This window comes from Anopheles merus, chromosome 3L (assembly GCF_017562075.2).
Source record: "Anopheles merus strain MAF chromosome 3L, AmerM5.1, whole genome shotgun sequence".
Classification (NCBI taxonomy): domain Eukaryota; kingdom Metazoa; phylum Arthropoda; class Insecta; order Diptera; family Culicidae; genus Anopheles; species Anopheles merus.
The window spans coordinates 30,501,806-30,515,155 of record NC_054085.1 but is presented as its reverse complement, the minus strand read 5'-3'; the positions used below and the strand labels follow the sequence as shown (position 1 = coordinate 30,515,155).

Here is a 13,350-nt window from a genome sequence, read left to right as displayed (position 1 = left end):
AACCGCCATTAAACACTGCCATCATTACAGACGAACGCCACGAACATTTGTGCTGTACCGGCCGGCATGTCTCGTTCGAATGGCGCGGTGGTGGATGGGTAGAATTTAGCCTAATAGGAGACATGTGTTGAATTAATCGACAGGGAAAGTGTGTTTCATTAATAACTTTCATCTAATTTCTTGATTATTATCACGCTCTTAATTGCAGATTTGCCGGTGTATGTGTGATTTGAAGGTCATATTTTCTGACCGATCCTGGTCGTGAGTTTATGCAGATATGCTCCGTTCAATATGGGCACATTACATTACATCCAGAACCCTCCATCAACTGCATCGGAAAATCTAGAACAATCGTTCCCTGCACCCCTTGTCTGCCAGATGAAATCGAAATGCACTTGCGCTTGTGATGCTAAAACATAGAGACAGAGAAAGAGAGAGAACCAGAGAGAAGGAGAAGCACAAGACGACGTCGAATCAAAACAAACTTTTTATTGCAATGCCATGTTTGCACGTCGGAGTTTGCCTTTGCGCTGCAGAGTATTTCCAGCACCGTTTTCCCCAAGTTTTCCCATTGCCCAGTACATTTTGTGCCCAGTACTTCGTGTTACGTATTATGGGAGAACTTCGAGAGAGAGTCTACCTTTCCGGAGACGTTCTTTAAACGCGCGTAATGTGGGTTACAACGCAGGGCCCGAGAGAGTCAGCGCGAAAAGTTTCATGTTTTTTGTTTGTATTTTTATAAAAACATGTTCGATAGCATTGAAAGGCGAGTTTTGCTTGATATATGTTCGCCAGCCAGAGAAGAATGAGAGAATAGGGGCCAGTGGTTGTTAAGTGATGCGAGGAATTAAAGTAACTTTAAAACCCGGGTGGCACATTGATAAAATGGCAGTAAGAGATACCATATGAAATGCCTTTTTACTGCTTTGATATTGCTGTATTACGTTTAGACCACTCTGTCGCTTCTTCGGAGACTTGCTACCAGATGGCGCTACGATCATTAAAGCGGTAGTACTTAATCAATCGTATCCAGGTGGCTGTGGGTTAAAATGGTCATATTTTAAGATGCCTTTCTTGTTTCAAAGAAGGTGTTTTGACTCTTTAAAACATTGTAGCATTGTTGTCCCAATGTTGTCCATCAGAATTCATCTGTTTCATCTGATGCTGCTTGAAAACTCGGGTTGAACTGCATGCGAGTAACTCAAGTCATCTACTTCACTTCAGTACTTCCCATAACTTGAAGTGTTCGTTCCCGATGAAATAAAAAAAAATGATTTAACCAGCGTCAAGGTATCAGTAGTTATAGCAATACAACCTTCAGATGTTGAAGAAGAATACTGGTGGTCTTCCGAGGACGAAGACATCAAGATGATTTTAACACGTACAAAATATACCTTTGGGGTTTACCTTCGCCTGTAATAGCAGGTTTGGGGTATAGATACTTTGAGGCTTGCGAATGCATGCTTCTTCTACTGGTTGACCTTCACTGAAGGACATTACATCCGGGATTGTATTCATTGTGGTGCGAACAATCAATCCTTATAGATTATATTGGGAATTTATGTGACAATGCACTACGAACCAAATCATTCAAAAAATTGTGACAGTTTTAGAGAAGCTCTGAACATACTGAAGCGTATGTTGAATTCAACATGACCACAGTTGATCCGACGTGTACATATGTGCAACCTTCTTGAATATCATTTAGACTAGAGTTAGAGTATTGAACAATTCAAGTTCGTTCAATTCAATACATCTACTGCAAAAGGCAAACGTTTACATTTGACTAAGGTGCTAAACTTTGTGAGTAAGCATTCTATAACTGGGTTTTTCCCCTGGATAGATGATAAAAATTCCAAAACAAAGCATTAAAAACCATCGACGTGTGTTGGCATGCTCAAGGACGCGCTAAATAAATTAACAAGACTTATCTCGTCTTGCCTCTATTTTATAAGTACCACACTTTGCCCAACAACGTTTCTTCAGTGCTGTAGTTTTCTCCATCGCAAAACCAAGCTCAAGTTCTTCGGGTCGTCTCTCGTGTGAAGTAATCCTTTAACCTTTCCACCTTCACTTTTCATCCAGCCAACCACCCAACAACCTGTTCCTGTCCCCCTTGAAACATCCTTGGAAGAAAATGCGGACAATTCAGTGTGTCCTCGTTATCGCTCACAGTTCTTCCATCACTCTCTCTCGCTCTCTCACTATGTCCTTTGCTCTTTGGCGCACATTTCACGACCGAGTGTGCCATAAACCATAATTTTACCACCGTGAGTAGGTGAAAGTGATAGCACTGCCCTTGGACGAAATGCGAGCTAGACCATTTGCCATTTTCCACACGCCCGCCAGCTGTAACCGTGGGAGAAAGCGAGACAGAAAAAGAGAGTGTCTGATATGGAGGAGAGCGAGAAAGAAATAAAAAAAAGATAAACATTTCCCGGACTTGCGTGTGGTGTGGGTGAGACTTTTCTCAAAGAACTTGCGTCGTTCGCATTGTTCGGAGGTGGTGGAATTGCTCTTTAATGTCAGAGGACAGCCATTCTCCGAAAATAAAACAGCAACATGAATAATTTAGTGGCAAGATGCGGAGGTCCTACAGTGTTATTACTTTATGATTTTAATGTTTTTATTGGAAGCGGTTTTAATGAAGCGGTTTCGTTAAGCTACAGACATTCGGACAAATTATGTGTTACAGGGAGGAGACTAAAGAAATTATCTGGTTTCAATCACCCAAAGATATCCGCCACAACACATAATCTTTACACAAAAACGCGAAAAGAATGTAATTTCCTCCAAAAAAGACGCACAGATTTGCGCGTGGAACTGTTGCCACATCCGGTGAAAGGGGCACAACACCTGGACGCGGGGCGTGTATGCCAATACCTTTCGATCGGTAGACAGGGCAGCACTTCATTTACACCAAAACGGTCACAGCATCCGGTCATAGCAAATCATGGCCAGCTACGAGACCGATCGCGCCCGCCTGATCTTTCGTGTGGAGCCAACCGCAAGGTGGTGATGGCTGAAGGGAAACAGTTCGAGGGCCTTTACCTTTCATATCCCGTCCTGTGTTGTGTATCTTTACGTGGTCGCCTTCTCTTCTTCTTGATTTGGCTCAATCTCCAGCCGAAGCCCCCACCCAATACGCATTGGCCGAGCGAACAGGCCGGAACGTATCGGTTTCAGTTGCCAATTTTGAGCTGCTTCCCCCCGTTCCGAATTGTGTCATGATCATGCACACGAGTGGATTGACACAGCATCAACCACAGTGGGTGACGAAATAAGTCACCTCTTGTGTGCACGATCTCTTGAGGATGATTGTGGATTGTGTATAATTTATTGAAAACGTGAATGTCTTTTCTGTTTGACATTTCATCATTAAACGATTAAAACGAGCAATATGTTTTTCTTCCAAAAGTTGTATTATTCATACTAATGAAAATACAGGGTTTTTTTAAATTATGTTCTGATGTGCACATCATTACCAATCAACTATACGATGATTTTCAACAGCTGCCATACATTTTATTCGCATCACAATTAAATTTTACTTCTTACACATGATTTTCAACACATCATAACACAGAACTGTCAAACTGAATCTGAAGCGTGTTGAAAATCATGTAGAAGAATAGAAATTTTATTGATAATTTTTAATTTCTTCAGCACGATTTGCAACACTGAAATATCGTTAGTCTTAAACTAAATATACAGTGTTTTCCAAGTCATTTTCCAATGTGCACATCATTCTTCATCGCATCCAAGATGTTTTTCAACAGCTGTAAAATGGTTTATTTGTCTCACAATTAAATTTCAGTTTCAACACATGATTTTCAACACCTCACAAATAACTGTCAAACTCAATCCAGCTTGAGACGTGTTGAAAATCATGCTGAAGAAATTAAAAATTATGAAGATGGTAATTAAATATCAGATTGGTGTGGATTAACATTTTGCACGCGGGTAAACAACAACGTTTACATTAGAAACTGACTTAGAAACTTGAACAGAAAAATAATTCTAAAATAATTGGGCTTCATTATTTATATTCATTTTACTGTAATGTTATGACGTACGTGTTGAATCATTCATTTGCCGACTATTCTGAAATTATCGATATGTTGTCCACACTTTACTTTCGTGTGGTAACTAATGAATTAGTTTACTTCTTACTTTTTTAACATTTTGACCAGCAAAACTAGTAATTGCAAACTGTTCTCCTTCCTTATATTTAATCTTTCAATTGTTTTCATGTTGTGGACAAAATTTGCAACACATTGTAGATGTATGGTGTGAAGAGCTGAGAAAAAAGAGGAGACCCCAGACCAGACTGCCCAGACAATTCATTACGTTCGGTGGGCCCCACCATCCCAACGATGATGACCGTGTCGCGTTGGTGCGTTGGTGCTGTTCGATTTGAAGACGTGAGCGAGAAGCTCCAAGGAGAAGGAAGGATGGCGAAGGAAGTGGTCGCCGGTCATCAATGTGCCAGGTTTCGTGTTTTTGCGGGGTGTATGTGTGTGTGTGTGAGAGTTTTTTTTGTTTCTATTTTGGGGAGGATGTAAACTGGTTATGCTTTTTCGGTTTTTCGTTGTTGTTAATGGTTCTTGTGGCTGTGGCCTGTGGTTACTACCACCGTTCGGACGACGGTGTCTGTGTGCGTCTGGTCAGAGGCCACTTTCTACACGCAGTGGCCCCGTTGGAGCCCGATGGTGTTTTTTTATTGTTTCGGTTTCGGTCACACCTACATACAAAATTGACGAGAGAACGAGAGAGCGAGAAATAGAGAAGGCAGCCAGCCCGAGGCCATACACGAAAGAGCCTCGGCCATCATCACATGCCCGGCGTTGGTCAATTTCGGTTCGATCGTGTTCCATTTGCAAAGCCCGAACCGAATTATTGTGCGCCAGCGAAATATCTGGGAATGATGGGGAGTTCCACCACCGCCGACACCACCACGGACGGAGCCGTCAAATATGCTGACCTATGGTAGTTATTTTTTCATTCATTCCTTGTCTTGCCCGTTGTTGTTGTCTCAGTATGCGCCGGTATGTATGTGTGTGTGTGTGCATAAAATCGCGGAACGCAGTTTTGCGTCTCTTTGCTTTTGCCTGTCCCTTGTGTGCCAAGTCTTGGCTGATTTTCGGGTGTTCTTTTTTCTTTGCCATTTTCGTCACGACAAGAAACCGGGCCAGCAAAAGAAAAAAAAATAGGGGGCACCCGCACGCACACGCACACGTTTTTAGTGCAAGCGCACAAACACAAGCCGTTATCTCATCTGTCTGCGCTGCTGGTGGGGTGGATTGGCGTGAACCGGCAACAAATTGTGGGGGGAATCTTTTGGCCAGCCCGAACATGATCGTACATACATGATCATGCTGCTTCTGCTGAGAAGGGAACAAAATGTAAGCGGTGTTCCGCATCGTGGGGATAAAGGAAGAAGAAATCCTCCTCCATCGATCGATTGGAGATCGTCGATCGAAGACGTTTCACTGTACGTCTCTTTGTCTGTGTGTGTGTGTGTGTGTGTGTGTGTGTGTGTGTGTGTGTGTGTGTGTGTGTGTGTGTGTGTGTGTGTGTGTGTGTGTGTGTGGTGTGTGTGTGTGTGTGTGTGTGTGTGTGTGTGTGTGTGTGTGTGTGTGTGTGTGTGTGTGTGTGTGTGTGTGTGGTGTGTGTGTGTGTGTGTGGGTGTGTGTGTGTGTTGTGTGTGTGTGTGTGTGTGTGGTGTGTGTGTGTGTGTGTGTGTGTGTGTGTGTGTGTGTGTGTGTGTGTGTGTGTGTGTGTGTGTGTGTGTGTGTGTGTGTGGTGTGTGTGTGTGGTGTGTGTGTGTGTGTGTGTGTGTGTGTGTGTGTGTGTGTGTGTGTGTGTGTGTGTGTGTGTGTGTGTGTGTGTGTGTGTGTGTGTGTGTGTGTGTGTGTGTGTGTGTGTGTGTGTGTGTGTGTGTGTGTGTGTGGTGTGTGTGTGTGTGTGTGTGGTGTGTGTGTGTGTGTGTGTGTGTGTGTGTGTGTGTGGTGTGTGTGTGTGTGTGTGTGTGTGTGTGTGTGTGTGTGTGTGTGTGTGTGTGTGTGTGTGTGTGTGTGTGTGTGTGTGTGTGTGTGTGTGTGTGTGTGTGTGTGTGTGTGTGTGTGTGTGTGTGTGTGTGTGTGTGTGTGTGTGTGTGTGTGTGTGTGTGTGTGTGTGTGTGTGTGTGTGTGTGTGTGTGTGTGTGTGTGTGTGTGTGTGTGTGTGTGGTGTGTGTGTGTGTGTGTGTGTGTGTGTGTGTGGTGTGTGTGTGTGTGTGTGTGTGTGTGTGTGTGTGTGTGTGTGTGTGTGTGTGTGTGTGTGTGTGTGTGTGTGTGTGTGTGTGTGTGTGTGTGTGTGTGTGTGTGTGTGTGTGTGTGTGTGTGTGTGTGTGTGTGTGTGGTGTGTGTGTGTGTGTGTGTGTGTGTGTGTGTGGTGTGTGTGTGTGTGTGTGTGTGTGTGTGTGTGTGTGTGTGTGTGTGTGTGTGTGTGTGTGTGTGTGTGTGTGTGTGTGTGTGTGTGTGTGTGTGTGTGTGTGTGTGTGTGTGTGTGTGTGTGTGTGTGTGTGTTTATGTACACTAAAAGCCTCGTAATTTGGAGATACCCATTCCTTAGGCCTCTTTTAACTTTCCAACACCAAGCATTATGCTGCTCTCTGCATACCATGAAACACCTTCCATCTGTCCTTCTTGGTGGCTATTTTTAAGCACACTCTCAACCTCCATCCCAAAAAAGGGGTCATTATTAAACAGGAGCTATAATTAAAGAGGGAGGGATACGTTTCCCTCTTTGGCAAATAAAGCGTTCTCCAGCATCCATAACGGTTGCGATTTTTTCTTTGTCTTTTTACTTTCGTAGCTCGCCAGGGACAGAGAGTTGGACAGGAGTTGGCGAACATGATTTCCTATTGTATGTTAAAATGAATTCTTTAACTATTTTGGAACACTTGAATTACCACTAACATTTCGTGATATGCGCTAGAATTGTACTATAAATTAGTGTGTAGTGCGCCATCTGTGATAATTTTGTGGAAGTACACCAACGTGGTGTTCTGAATTGCGGAAAGTCGCAGCAAAGTGGATACAATTAATGCTGCTTCTATACATTTCAGTGTAATTGTTACTGATTCAGAGACGAACGCTACTAGAGTCTTTTTGGTGTAATTACAACGCCAAGGTTGTGCCCCATCATTAATGAACGCCATAGTTCAGGAATGTTTGTAGGAACGCCATTGCATATCTTCAATTTTAATATGGTGCACCTTTGACCTTGAAATAAAAAAAAACTGTTAAGAACGGTCTTTGTTGTTTCCAGATCTTATAAGGGCCTAATCACAAAGCTGCACTCTAGGGTCTAGTGTTGGGTAAATCTGATTCAGAATCTCAGTTGGAAAGATGCATGAATCTCTAAAGTTTCGATACGAGATTCGAATCACTCATCCCTGAAGCTTCATATGGCTGAATCTCAACGAAAGATTAATAAAATCTAACACTACTAGGGTCACTAACAAAGCTTTTTACAAAACTACATGAGATATGAGGTATACATTTAGGTTATAAATAGTCTTAGAAAGACGTTTGACGTCGCATCAAAATCAAAAAGTTGGCAGATTTCATCAATTATTCTGCACATTGTAATAAAACGAACACCTGAGCGCTATAGTTCGTTCTACGGCGAGGAACATTAAGCTAAGGATGAGGGTTACTAACAGTTAGTATCAGTTTCAGTAATAGTTGGACCTCATTTTTTATCAAGAGATGAGAACAACTTTCTGACCAGAGTTGTTCCAAGTCAAGTTTTGGATCGAGCTCTCTGTCATAGATAACTTCACCATTCTCCATTATGGTCGATAACCTCACCATTATCCTGACAAATCTTGCTCAAATCAAATCAAATATCTCTTGCTTTGAAGCTCAAAAATACAAAAACGAAACAATTTGTTAGTGTTTGCTAGATATTATAATCTAATTTTTGTAGAATTGGATACTAGGAATGAAGTTTATTAACAAAATGGTGGTTGTATGGCGGGATTTTTATTTAGCATATGGTACATTCAGGATCATAAGAAAACGCCATTTTAATGGTACAATTGTGCTACCAATAATAACAACAGTTCACAATCTACCCTACGCCTATGATGAGTGAGTTTAAAAGAAAATTCACTCCAAACCCAATATCTTTTAATCTTTTAACATCTTTTAATTTTCCTATCCAAAATTGGGAGCTTAAATGTGTCACAGCTTCATATGTTTAAACCTTCGCCCAGATGCCAGCAGCAGCAGCATCCGTCAAAGCAGCGGTGTGTCTAAGAGCATTAAGGTTCTCCCAAGAATAAGGGTGGTCGGTGCTGATGGAGGGGTTGACTGTCTTCTCCAGCCATACCCATGGTACAAGGTCGTGGAAATGGGCCACCAAGGTCGGACTCTGTGTGCGCCAGCCCACCCACCCACATTATGTGTGTCTCCTCTGTGGACGAACATTTACGTGCGAGAGAATGCGACGATGCAGAGCAGCGAGAGAAACCTGAACCAAAGTTTCAGGTCACAGACAAAACATCAGGAAAAAGCAGCGCAAGAACAAGTCTGCTTTTTCCGCAGGGTGGAATGAAATTAAAAGTTTTGTGTTTTTTTATTTTTCTCGCCGGCTATGTTGTTACTATTGTGATGGTGGAAAACCTTTTTCCCGTATTATCGAAACACAACATTTCAAATCATTATCGATATTTACGTTTTTGACGTCGTTTTTTGTGTGGCCAACTTTCGATAACGGCAAACCCCTCACAGGCCGATAACTGATAAGCGTCATAAGTGAGGCTCAGGTTTAGGCACAGGCACAGACGATAACACAGCATTTGAACATTGTGCAATTTCTCTTGGTTCGAGTGTAGGTTATAAATTTTTTATTGTTTGTAAGTGAAATTTTAAACGAAATATTATGATGTTCTCACGAATGCAAAATAACATAAATTCGGTCAAATTAATCCATGTAAAAGCTATTGTCAATAACTATAAAAGAAGTGTGTGATTTTAGTCGAAAATTTTGTCATTTTTATGAAACGTTTTTCCTTAATTAAACCTTATTTTTAGCATAATCTCTTCTGAACGTCATATGAACCATACAAGACACCATCGTAGGGAAGGGTGACTTGCTAGACAACCCAAATAATTCTTCACTCACTTACCTGTGGCACGATGGCAGAGAGCAGAATGATTGTTGTCCTTGTGCTGGTGCTCACTTAGATAAAAACTTGTCACACATATTAAATTGATAAAGAAAGGATTTTGTTGTTGTTGTTTCCCTTTCCTTTTAATAGCACACGTCACAAGTATTTCACTATTTTCCACATAAAGGGAGAGCTTCTTGCACTGTAAAACTTCACACGTGTTATTTTACACAAAATTAACACACCCCAAGCGGGCAAAAATATCACTCATTACACTTTTTTAGTGTAGTAAAAAGCAAAAAGAATAAGAAAAACACCCACACAAATGAAACTTCGAGGAAAAAAGAAACCCGATTAGGATTATCGAACGATTGCACGCTCTTATCGCCGGCCGTTTTGTGTGGTATTTTTTGCACGATAAACACACTTACACGGCACACGAACTCACACACACACATACACACACTCACTCACGTGAGAAAATTTCACACACACACGCACATACACTGAACAATCAAACAAACCAACACACCTGTACCCGTGGGGGGATATTATCAAGAGAAAAATGCATTCTTATAGGAAAACTGAATCGTTCAGCAACAGTTTAAATATTGAACATTCCTCAATCGCTTCACGGGTGATGCTAATTAATAGGTTCGTGTGCGTTTATGTGTGTGTGTCAGTATGTGTTTGTTGGATGGATGGATACGTAATTGTTGCACTTTTTCCCACACACAACAGCCCCAATTTGGCTCGGTTTGTGCGGTGTTGTTAAGGGCGGTATGATAAGAATTTCCTTCCCTCATTTTCACCTTTTGCCACCTCTGGAGGCAATGAGATGAACAAAATCCGATTCAATGAGAGTGCAATTTACCGTGACAGAAGGAAGCCATTTCAATTTTGATCAGCAAAAATCATGTTTTGCGAATTTTCAAATTTCATTGTAATCAACACAACATAACGAACTGCTCCCATTGATTTTAAATGCTTTGTTTCTGGTGTCCCAGGTGTCTTTCGCTCTTCTCTGATCTTTGCTTGATACCAGAAAACATCACACACCAAAACCTCACTCTCTAAATCTAGCCGATCCATCGAATCCTCTCGGCCTCAACCAAGAGCCGCGTGGTGGACGTGGAACCGATGGGGAATCGCCACAACACATATATTCACCCGGGGGCAACAAACTGAAAGAACCTTCGCGCGTTTGGGGATCGAGACGTCGTCGTCTTCATGCGCCCCGGCACACCAAACTGCACACAAATGCATCCAAAAGCGCACAACGTGCAGGCGAAAGATGTGCGAAAGATGTGCACACGTAATACAAAAGGAAAAACGCAGCAAGCAGCGACGAGCGACGAGCACATATGCAAAACGAAAGTACCAACACACACACACACACACACAAAGGTCGCACAAGATCCCGCGAAACACAACACATACAACTAGGAGGGGGAAAGAACGCGAACTGCACCAGCAGCATGCCGGTACGATATGGGAGGAGGCTGACGGGACGCGTTACAGCTCCTCATTCCTCTCTTTTGCTCGTTCGAATTCAACCCCAACAATGCAACAACACCGATGGGGTGATCCTAAAGGAAGGGGGTGATGTGACTCGCGCGGGAAATGGCCTTCGGGGCACAAAAACAATCGACAACGGAGGCGATACATACACACTCTACCACCACCACCACAAACGTTGCGCTGGATGCAGTTTGGCGTACGTGCGAAAACGCAACGCGCCGCGCCGCTCGCCGACTGATGACGCAGTTGGTGCACGAATCCGAGAATCGGTCACAAAAATATCCCACCCCAAAACGCGCCCGCAACACAGCACCACACTAGCAGCACACACGCGTACCGGCGACGGCAACCGAACAACGGCGAATGATGAGCGGCGATATCTCCCGGTCCGGGGGCATGACGTTCGGGCCGTGGTTGTTGATTCGCGCTCACGCGTCCACCCGTGAGACGAGACGATTCTGCACGAGCCCTTCCCCTCCCCCCGCCCCCAACAAGCGGTGCTTTAAGCGAGAGAGCGAGCCATTTGCTCTCTCTGAAATGGGCTCTTCAACCCCCCCAAACCGGCAAAGACGCAATGCAACATACAAAAAAAAGAAAAACAACCCCTCCTTGCTGTCCCACGAACCACCCACCTAACAACCCTCTCCCTCTCTCTCTCTCTGTGTCTGTGTTCTCTTCTTTCGCACCCCATTTTCGCACGGGAGGGTTTTTTTTGTGCTTGTTGCTTTTATGTTGCTTTTCGTGATCGCGGTTGTTGTTGTTGTTGTGGTTGTGGGGGTGCTGAATGCTTGAATATGCTGCGCGGTTGTTGCTGGATGCTTCCTCATCACAATGGGAAAATGCAACAAGTACTGCCGATGATTTGAGTTGACCGTTGGCTTCTGCTGGCAATGGCTGAAAATAGCAATGAGAGTTATGTTACGCATTTTATTACATTAACGCTGTGTGACTGAAAGAGGGGGGGATGAAAGAGAAAGTTCAGTTGGAAATGTTTAATTTAGGTGTTTTTTTATGTGTGTATGTGAAGGCATTGTGGAAGTGGAGAAAGAATAATTGTATCTAAACGGAATATAATTTATGACTGTACTGGTTCATGTTAAATATTTAATTAAATTTTTTCTTTCTACTTCTATTGCTAATTTTTTAACACTTATATTTCACACTACTCTGTTAGTATCATCCTTTAAATCGAGAGCATACTGTATCCAGTGATTTCGCCTGAAGGTATACTCAAAGCGCCTGAAGGTATGCAAACTAAGGCAAATGCCTGAAGCTATGCAATGTTATTAAATAGCTTTTTATGCATTTTTTAGTAAAGGAATTAAAACTTCAGATAAAAAATGTTCAATAAAAAACGGTTCTCAACCGCATTTCAGCCTACAATCGAGCGGGTGAAATTGTTTAACAATTTCGATTACAGGGTTTTCTGGGAGTTCTCATAGCTGTGGGACACTCATACATGAACAGAACTTAATGTACTGAGAATTGGACTCTATAACATCCTTGTTGGTCAAATCTAATAGGAATTTCCAAGGAGGCTGTCCAAAAAGCGTGTCCTAGAGTCCAATTCCCAACTTATGAAGTTCTCTTCCATTAGAAAAGAGTCAAGGAGATGTCCGACAACTATGAGAACCCCTGGATACCCCTGTAGGGGTTTATCCAGTAATTACGTTACACTGATAGTTAGGAAAGGGTCGATAACCGGGGCTCTAAAGGTCGTGAGCTAGCGTTCCTCACCGTTTGTTTTTGTGTGAAAAATTAGACAGTAAAGTAAGCTACACGAGCCGGCAAGACTCTTTTTTGGGTCATCGGAAACGTTATGGATGGGGTTATATGATTTCCATCGGATATGATTTTATTCGTATTGCTATTCGTATTGTCATTGTTTTAATATATGGTTTGAGTATTGAATTCAATAGTTTGAGCTTATTCTTTCAAAAACCTGCATGGACAGATCGCACACGATATTGAGATGAAACTATTGCTCAAATTAGACCCCATCCCATCAATTTACAACGATGCTTCCTACAATTGAAAGTAACAAGAACGTCCATCATATGTATGCCTATGAAGACCTCACATGAATCCTGAAATAAAATAGTGCTATCAAATATTAATAAGATTAACTTACCTGTCATATTATCTTTCCATTCTGTTGTGTGGCGATATGAAATCCTTCATGACTATATAATTCCGTTGATTATAACGGTGATATTCGCTGACTGAATTTGCTAATGCTAAATTTATGAAACCTACGATGATCAGCGGGAACGGTTGTATTCCTTTGGAAGTATGTTCTTATTCTCAAAAACGTATTACACTTAGCGACATCCAATTTGATTTGGAAAATTCTTTTGATGTTTCGTTTAAGCCGGTCTCATGGTACAGTCGTCAACTCGTACGACTTAACAACATGCCCGTCATGGGTTCAAGCCCCAAATAGACCGTGCCGCCATACGTAGGACTGACTATCCTGCTATGGGGGGAAATCAATAAGTCACTGAAAGCCAACCCCACAAGTGGGTTGGCAGGCCTTGACCGGCATCGGTTGTTGAGCCAAAGAAGAAGAAGAAGAATTTGCTAATTTGTTCTGCATTGATCGCATCTTCTTATCAAATCTTCACAACAACCTTAAACTAAAACAAAAATCATAATGGACATTTCGG

The 13,350-nt window shown here is 42.5% G+C and overlaps 1 protein-coding gene across 4 annotated transcripts in view; it reads right to left on the bottom strand.

The window, feature by feature from the left end:
• LOC121600539 (protein argonaute-2) overlaps nt 1–11,054 on the bottom strand; it is a 36,379-nt gene extending 25,325 nt beyond the window's left edge. For 2 of the 4 annotated variants that reach the window (XM_041929213.1, XM_041929218.1), the window contains exons 1-2: nt 10,834–11,054; nt 9,182–9,494 (exon numbers count right to left, since the gene is read on the bottom strand). The gene's annotated coding sequence lies outside the window, so the exon portion shown is untranslated. The remainder of the gene's footprint in view (nt 1–9,181; nt 9,495–10,833) is intronic. The other 2 variants (XM_041929215.1, XM_041929216.1) reach the window with 2 other exon arrangements.
• Between the last annotated feature and the right edge of the window lie 2,296 nt (nt 11,055–13,350).